At 38.2% G+C, this 9,061-nt stretch overlaps 1 long non-coding RNA gene across 1 annotated transcript in view; it reads right to left on the reverse strand.

The window, feature by feature from the left end:
- Positions 1-1,031: 1,031 nt before the first annotated feature.
- Positions 1,032-9,061, reverse strand: part of LOC102380205 — a 60,944-nt gene continuing 52,914 nt past the window's right edge. The window contains exon 3 of the long non-coding RNA XR_324990.3: positions 1,032-1,090. This is a non-coding gene — a long non-coding RNA (uncharacterized LOC102380205). The remainder of the gene's footprint in view (positions 1,091-9,061) is intronic.

The following is a 9,061-nucleotide window of genomic DNA, read 5'->3' on the forward strand; positions in this document are numbered from 1 at the left end:
TGTTTGGCCCTGATCTCAGGCTTGCAAGGACTTAGAATCAGTACTGTTGCTCAAGACGCGAAAAGTTTCCTGCTAGAACAATTTCTTCCAGAGTATTTAAGATAACTTAATTATCCATATAACAACCATTATTCCAATTCTTTAAAAAAATATCTGCATCAGATCAAAAGGCAGCTTCAGGGAGGGCAAGCTCTCTTCCTTGAGAGGGTTCCATAAGGAATCTCTTGCAAACTCACCCTGTCTTTCCGGAGATCGATGATGATCAGGACCCAAGTATGACTACAAACTACTGGATACTCCACAATCAGTTCAGGCCATTTGGAGCCAATTTTCTTTGTAACATTGTGGATGTCCCCTCTGTTCACAAAGTTCAAGTTTAGATTTAAACTTCCATGAGGCTGTAAAACTATTCTGTGAACAAGCCTTCAGACCATCCCTCCTGACCTCTCCCTTTACTCACTCTATGAACCTTGCAAAGAACTAATTTCTGTAGCACCATACCATCAGCTGATTTCTACTATGGGAAGGTGAAATGCAACCGCTTTTGTCAAAATACTTCACAAGCAGCACAAGGACCTCTGCTGACAATTACATACCCTATTTTTATAATGGCAGGAAATAAGATAACTGACCCATGCTTCAAAGTTCATTTCTTAGTTGTGATTTATACATTTTCACTACCAGTGTGCTTCTCTCTAGAGAGAAAATAAAAGACTGGCTTCCATGATGAATATTTTACAGTTTACTAGAGACCGATCTTATGGTCCATAAACATAGGAATAGTCCTCACTCACTCTATAAGTGTAACAGATTAAAATCATCATGGGAGGTGAATAAGATTTTCATCTGTCTACTCCTTCCCAGGGGTGGAAGAATAAAAGATAATGCAGGGAAAGTGCAATCAAGTTTGATTAAATAAGTACAAAAATTGTATTGCAACAATAGCAACATTTGGCACAATGTAATGTAAAAAATAAGACTAAAGAATTGAGAAAATTAGTATACAATCAAAATACCTTCTTTCAATATGAAAAAAATCCATCTGAGCTGATTTGTTATTTTGTTGCAGTCTTCTCAATATCTTGTAAGGCTAGGAAAAAATTACCATGATTAGAAATAATTTTTTTGTAATTTACAGTTTAAACATGTTCATCATTTCAGTTCAAGAAGTCCACAGCTGCAGATAATTTGTATTCCAAAAGTTCTAAAATTCTGTTGCTAACTGCAATCCTAATATCAATTGGAAAAGGACCAGTAAGAACCATAGGGTAATTTGATAGAAACTATATAGTATTCATGTTCACATCATGTGTGGTAAACTGTAGATAAAATTAGCTCAGCTGTTGAGGGATTTATTTTTTCAAATTTTCAAGCTTTTTTCTATTGCATAACTAAGCAGCTTTATGTGTTTCACATTAGTAAAAGCAGTTTAGTGGTGAATCTTGAAAAAAATGCCTTTATACTGAAATATTCTGCAAATACCGTGAAAAGTATATAATTTAACAGTATGTCAACTCCAAGTCCTGTTTTGTCCTTGTACTGACAGCAGCTGGTAGCAGACCCTCAGTTGGTTTAAGTTGTCCTAAGTACCTTGCTGTCAACTGACAATTTACAGCACTTGGTGATCCAACCCATTTTCTTTAGGTCAAACAGTTTTAACAAGTCAGTTCACAAATCTTTCCACATTCTGGATCATGAGTTTTCTTTCAATACCCTGGGAAAATTCTTCTTCATTTTTTTTTTAAGATGAATAAAACTTCATATTGGTAATTAATGAATCCTAGACTGGATGATGCATATTATACATGTTACCTTAAAAACTGCTGCAGTGTCTAGTCATGCAGAAGCTGCCACTGATTTGTGGTTTCACTATGGATTGAAGTATAATCAACATAGGTTGTAAAATAGGTCCCAAATCTGCCAATACGTGTGCAGGTGAGTTATTATTGTATACTCACTCAATGGTACCATGCCTATATATAAAGTTACTCTCACATGGTGGCAGAACTGGCTTCTACTGTGGAAGAAAATCAGATTCAAGTTTTCCATAAGAAGTCAACTGAGCTATTTGGACTGTTCCTGTTTTATCTCCCAGATGTTTCCTAATCACTTAATGGTGTGTTTGTCAGGTAAAATTTGCCTGTCCTGTTGGAAGGAATTTATACTAATTTCTCTTGAAAACTGCACAACTCAGACACATTCCAAATGTTTTACAACAAGAAATAGGAATAAAACATGCAAAAAGATCTGTGTCCCTCTGAAATGTTTATATTAACTGCAACTAGATTTGTTTTGAAAATTTTCCTTTTCCATAAATTACAAATTACTTAACAAAATGGTCTCCAAAGAATCTCTGAACAAATGCACCACATTTACAAGGTCTGAGATACCTGTAGGGCAAAAATACTATTAAATGTTCATATTTGATCATTAACTGAGAATAAATTGTTAGTGGTAAAATAAATCCTCAGTATGGAAATACCCAATATATTTATTCAATTAGGAATCAAATCTAGAATAAAGTATGCAGTTTTTATTTTGAAGAGGGAATATGAGGGAGTCTCATTACTTCTTCCCACCATGGAGTGCCAAAGAAGGGGTAAGTCAAACAGATGTGGGTCCTTCTGTTGTCCAGTGAAGCTAAAGAAGTACAGACATCAGCTTATTGCTGTCACACTTGCTATCCGTGCTACCATAGGTATGTTCAAGCTTGCTTCTTTGTATAAGCAGACGATTATGACTCATTTCAGATGATTTCAGTGCACCCACATAATATAAGCCACAATTTGCTTCTAAATAGAAGTTACTTTAAGTGAAGTAGTAATGCTATAGTCTTACGAAAATTTTAAAAAATAACCAGCCCCTTTCCCTCTCCCAAAACACCAACACATTTCCCTCATTACAACTGTCAAATATCCATAACAACTCCACTCTCACAGCCTCAATGATCTGCATTTCAGAAAGGATTCACATAAGATGGAGATAAGTTAGAAAGAAATAATTATTTGGTAAATAGTTATGACTTAGAGCTGTTATAACGTATAAGGAAGTGAATTAAAGGTCTTTCCTGACTGGTAAACCAAAAAAAGGATTAAATATAAGAATGAAAAATATCCCAAGAAATAAATGGACAGATATTTCAGGCAAAATTTTCACTTGCAGCTGGCAAAATGGACAGAAAAGTGGGGGTGTAAATCCATAGTTTAGGTAGACTTCTGATTTTATTATAGAACAAGTCCTGTTGTTTCTTCCTATTGCCATTCTTACTGTTTTTCATCACAACCCACCTAGAAGTGGGCAGGACAAGATTTTTTTGTCTCATAGGAAAACGATTCTCTTATTTTTTTTTCCATTTCAGAATAGAATAAAATTAAGCAAATAAATGGAACCAGCTAATCCAAAATCATTTTGGCTTGACTTAAATGTTTCATTCTAGTTAACGTTCTGAATATAAACTTTAAAAATAAATTGAATCTAAGCCATTTAAAAAAAAAACAGATAGCTGCAATATTTAGTTTTAAAAAAACTGAAACAATGTAGCAAGCTCAAAATAATTTAATTTTCATTTTAAACAAAATTTTGCCATCATCAGTATATTCCTATCAAATTTTTAATTTCAGTGAATTATCATTTTCTAGGCAAAGCAGAAACTTAAACTTGTATGTTCCACATCCCAAATATAAACCTTAATCCCAGGATATATGAGATGTTTCATTGTATTGTTGGGTTTTTTTCAATGAAAAATGTTGAAAGGGTGCAGTTCTCTCATTTCTTGTCCTCCCAGGATGTTTCTCCATCTTGTTCAGTCATGCACAAAATTCTTCATGTGCTGTTTTTTTCCAATATTCTCTGTTTCTGATTCTTTACTTGAACTCGCATGCTTTATCTGATGCTTCATTTCAAGTATCATGCTTAGTCTGATCTTGGTCTTACAAGCATTTACAACCATTAAACATGTAAATGGTTCCACTGACTTAAGTAAGGCTACTCACATACTTAATTTTAAGTACATGAATAAGTCTTCATATTATTTGGGCTGCTGTTCATCTTGGCTCTAACTTCTGATCCTGCATTAGTTCTTCACATACCTTCTCTGACCTGAGAGGGTATTCTGAGTAATCAACAAGCAAAATATTTGGTTTTTTAATTTCTATCTTTTGTTACCAGGAAAATGTCTATACTTTGTAAAATACCAAGTAGGTAAAGTATGACAGTGTATTTGCATGTTTTCTGTGCTCCAGAAAAGTAAATATTTGATATCTCCTCAAAATTTTAAAATATTATCTATCTGAAAAAAAATATGCCATAAACTTCTCTTGTGCAAAATAGCCATTATACCAGTGGTATTTTAATTTAATTCAAACACTACTTTACTCTAAGATAAATTAGTAAAAACATATTTTGCATAAAGTCTTCATGGATACTATTGTGAAGGAAATAGACATGACTTACACCTAACAATATAATATTGGAAATCATGCAGGGTCAGAAGCTATGTGTACCCAAGAATGCATTTAAAAAGTTGTATGATATTAACTGAATTAAAAATGTGGATCCCAATCCTACAAAGATCTCTTTTCAGACATAGCGGCTAACCAACAAATTGCATGAACATTATTGCACTTGGTCAGTGCTTATCTAAATAGTAGGGCTTTGCAAAATGGCTGTTCCATTTCAGTTTCAGATTCAGCGGTTTTGGGGGATGGTGATTTGTTTCAGTGTTTTGGATCACTGTTCCATTTCAATTCAGCTCTATCCATTTCAGAGTTTTGATGCTGTTTCATAGGTTTGGATCGACTGAGGAGAGGCAAGCACACCCTGATGGCTGCAGATTCACTGGTGTAGCAGGAACTGAACTAATGTAGCTGAAGTTAACATAGAGTGTAATAGTAGTGAAATGTAAATGTTTTAGTTTTGTCTTGTAAGTAACTTGAAAACTGCATTTTGTATTCTTCTGCTTGACACAAGTGAATGAACTCTGTATGCCCTTTTTTGAATAAATGTATGTAAAAGGATGAATGGTGAGAGAATGGCATAGAGATGGGAAAAGAAGATTTAACTGTTTATGTAAAAACAAGGTGCCAAATGTAAGTTACAGTCAGTAAGCTAATTAATGGATGGCTGAAGAATTCCTTTGAGGCCTAGGGCACAAAGGAGATAATGAGGAGGAGGGAGGCACACCTCCTGCCAGATGGGCAGCAAGGACACTCCAAGGCTGAGATACCAACTTTTATGACCAAGCTGACCTTGGGCTGAGATAAGCTGAAGATGAATGAAGAACAACTGCAAAACCGGATGCTGGGTATGGAAAAAAATTCCAAAGCACTGAAACAAAGCATATCAATCCCTAGGAAAGAGGACTTTAAAAATGCCAAGTTGGGTGAGTCTCTTTCTTAACTGCTGTTTCTTCAGAGCACAGCCGCATCTGTTCCACCCCACTCCAAAGCTGCTATCTCCAGGATCCTTCTCTCTCTCAACAAGGCCTGGGCCGGCCACTCAGTGCCGTTATTGAACAACTGCTGCTGGTAACTATAATGTCTGAATGCAATGGTTGTTTTGTGTTTGTGTGTGCCTATGTGTAATAATGTGCATGTGTGCGTCTATATGAATGGTGTGTCTGAACCTCTATGTCCAATTCATGTAATCAATAAACGTGGCATTTTGAACTTATCCCTCTTTATAAGGTCTTGCTCTTGATTTGGCATTGGAATTTAAAGTAACACTGGCAGCTCCTCCGGCTGTGTCTACCTCTGCCCTGGTGGGGGGAACCACAGGAGAAGCCCCCATGGCTGCCCTGCCTGGCTCCATTCCCAGCCTCCTAGCACATAAAAAGAAAAGTGCCACACTCACTGGCTGCAGCAGCAGTGATCAGGGCCTCTGAGGGCTTGTGGCACAGCTCCCCCGTATAGCGTGGCGTAGTGGGGGCAGCATGGATTGCCCCCCCCCACACCTGGCACCTGGGCAGAAGTCACCCCATGGCACGGGTGCAGCAGGCCTTGGCAGGGCACTGTGTGCTGTCTGGGAGTTACCAGATGACTCTTTAGCCTGGAAAAGCGTAGGCTCAGGGGTGATCTGTTGGCCACCTATAAGTTTATCAAGGGTGTTCACCAAGATCTGGGGGAAAGATTGTTCCCCAGAATGCCCCAAGGGATGACAAGGTCAAACGGGTATAAACTCCTGCAAGACCATTTCAGGCGGGACATAAGGAAGAATTTCCTCACTGTCTGAGCCCCCAAGGTCTGAAATAGCCTGCCATTGGAGGTTCAAGCACCTAATTGAATGCCTTCAAGAGAAATTTGGATGCTTATCTGGCTGGGATCCTATGACCCCAGCTGACTTCCTGCCCCTGGGGCAGAGGGCTGAACTTGATGATCTTCTGAGGTCCCTTCCAGCCCTAATGTTAATGACATCTGATATCTATGAAATCTTGGAGATGTTTCAAAGCCTTCCATTTCATTTGGATTCAGTGTTTTGGGCACTGAAATGGGGAGAAACACCTCCAAAATGAAATAGCGACTGAAATTTCACACAGTCCTACAGGACAGAATCTAAAAGCAAAGATGTCTATGCTCGTATGGTGACACAAACAGCCTGATGATGTAGAAAAGCATATATTATAATTTCATTTCTCACACCCTACTTTTCTCAGCCATTCAAATGCCCATAACTTTGCTTTTGAATATAAAATTAAATTATTATTTAAGCTAGTATTATTTTAAGTGCTTTCCAGTGAAGGAGTAAGAACAACATTTTGGACATCATTTGGCTCACTTGCTGAGTAGGGCTTTATATTAGATCCTATGAGGAATGAAAATAAAAATATATCAGTCAATACTCAGGATCCAGAGATGAGGATTAGGAAAAGGGGCTACATTCTGGAAGAGGGATAGTAAAGCATAAAAGGAGTAAAAAAGATACAAAAAGGAAAATTGCAGGGCAGTCCACAAAGTATCTTCAATGCCTATACACCAGTGCAAGGACCATGAGAAACAAAGGGCGCATGTAAACAAAGGGTGCATGTAAACATCACCCTACGTCACTGTAGCGATGTGCTACGTCACCATACGATGATGCACTATGGCGATATAGTGATCACGTGAGTCTATACGTGACCGGCAGCTACTTCACCATAGCAGCACATTGCCCCATTTTAGTACACCATTACAGAGAAGCAGTGGCTAAAACTAACCATGTGCCACACACAGGGCAGTACAGAAGTACTAAAGTACGGTGCAGTAACAACATTGCCATAGAGCGACAAGCAGACATGCCTAAAAAGGATGATGAAGATGAAGATGAGGGCATGTTACACAAAAAGAACTATGACTTAATTCTTATTACTAAAACTTGGTGGGATGAAGAGAAGGAAGGATTGCAATGCATGTCAAGATTGTATAAATGTGATCCTCAACCTAAGAGTAAGTAAATGGAAGATCTATTGAGTGAACACATCTAAACATGTAATTCTGATATCAGGCCACAGTTCTTGAAGTTGGATACAAGAGGATGGCATGCAGATAGAATAAGTGCGTTAGCCTTATATTAGGCCAAAAGTTGGTAATCACAGAAGGCTTAAGAAATAATTTATGTACTTAATACAGTGTCCAAGGCTCTTATGATAGCACCCTGGGAAGAGGAAATGAGTGACAATGGATCCAATCCAATATTATAAATATGGGTGATGCACCTTTTTGAGAACAATTTGCATCTCCAAATAAGTGGCCTGTTTTCTCTCTGAAATAAACTTGAAGACGTGTGTTGGTCTTGATTTAAGGTTTTAGAGTTTCATGAAAATTTAATTATCTTTTTCTCATTGATAATAAGATGAAACTATGCACATGAGCAAAATTGCAAACATTTGAAATGCTTAGGCATTTCTGTGCAATAAAACTAGAAAATAAAATGAACGCTGACATCAACCCTCCAAACATTAACTGGTCAAAATAAACTGCAGCTAAGTGACATGTTATTCAGGTGTTTTGGTTTTGTTTTTTTAATTTTCCCTAAAGGCTATACCCATCAATAACTGAAGACCCAAATTAAAATCTGTTGTAAATATATACAGGTTAATCCAAACTGCTGTAGAGGAGAAAAAAATGCAAAGGTTGTTTGAAGCAGAAGTCATTCTTATTTGTTTGTATTAACGTATTTCTTCTTCCAGGTGTTGTTAGTGGTCATTAGAACCATGTTCAGGTACGTAACGGGTATAACCTAGATATCTGGAAAAAACAACCTGGTATGGAGAGGAGAAAAAAGAAATAGAACAAATTTGGGAAAAAAACGGAACAAAATGCTAAGAACATCTAATATCTATATCAGTATCAATATAGATTCCATAGACATTAGGACTAGAAGGGACCTTGAAGGATCATCAGGTCCAGCCCACTGCCAAAGGGGCAGGAAGTCAGCTAGGGTCAGGTCACCCCAGCAAGATAAGCATCCAAGCATTTCTTAAAAGGTATCCAAAGTAGGTGCTTGCACCACTTCTGAGGGGAATCTATTCTGAGGGGAATCTATTCCAGACTCTGGAGACTCAGACTGTAAAGAAGTTTTCTTTATGTCCAGTCTAAAATGGTCTTCCAGGCATTTGTGACCATTAGACCTTGTCTTCCCTTGGGGTGCCTTGATGAACAGATGTTCTTCCACTTCCTGATGTACACCCCTTATATACATATAGGCTGCCACCAAGTCACCCCGGAAACTATAGGCCAGTCAGTCTTACCTCGATCCTGGGCAAGCTGTTCGAGAAAATTATTCTGGCACACATCCAGGAGGGGCCGGCAGGGAAATGCATGCTCAGGGGCAACCAGCACGGGTTCATCAGCGGCAGGTCATGTCAGACCAACCTGGTGGCCTTCTACGATCAGGTCACTAAATCATTGGATGCAGGGGTAGCAGTGGATATAGTCTTCCTGGACTTCCGGAAGGCTTTCAACACTGTCTCTCACCCCATTCTCATTAGGAAACTGGGGGACTGTGGTGTAGACACCCACACAGTCCAATGGGTCGCCAACTGGCTAGAGAGCCGCACCCAGAGGGTGGTAGTGGATGGGTCCTTCTC

The sequence above is a fragment of the Alligator sinensis genome, unplaced genomic scaffold, assembly GCF_000455745.1.
Source record: "Alligator sinensis unplaced genomic scaffold, ASM45574v1 scaffold378_1, whole genome shotgun sequence".
In the NCBI taxonomy this organism is placed as follows: Eukaryota; Metazoa; Chordata; order Crocodylia; family Alligatoridae; genus Alligator; species Alligator sinensis.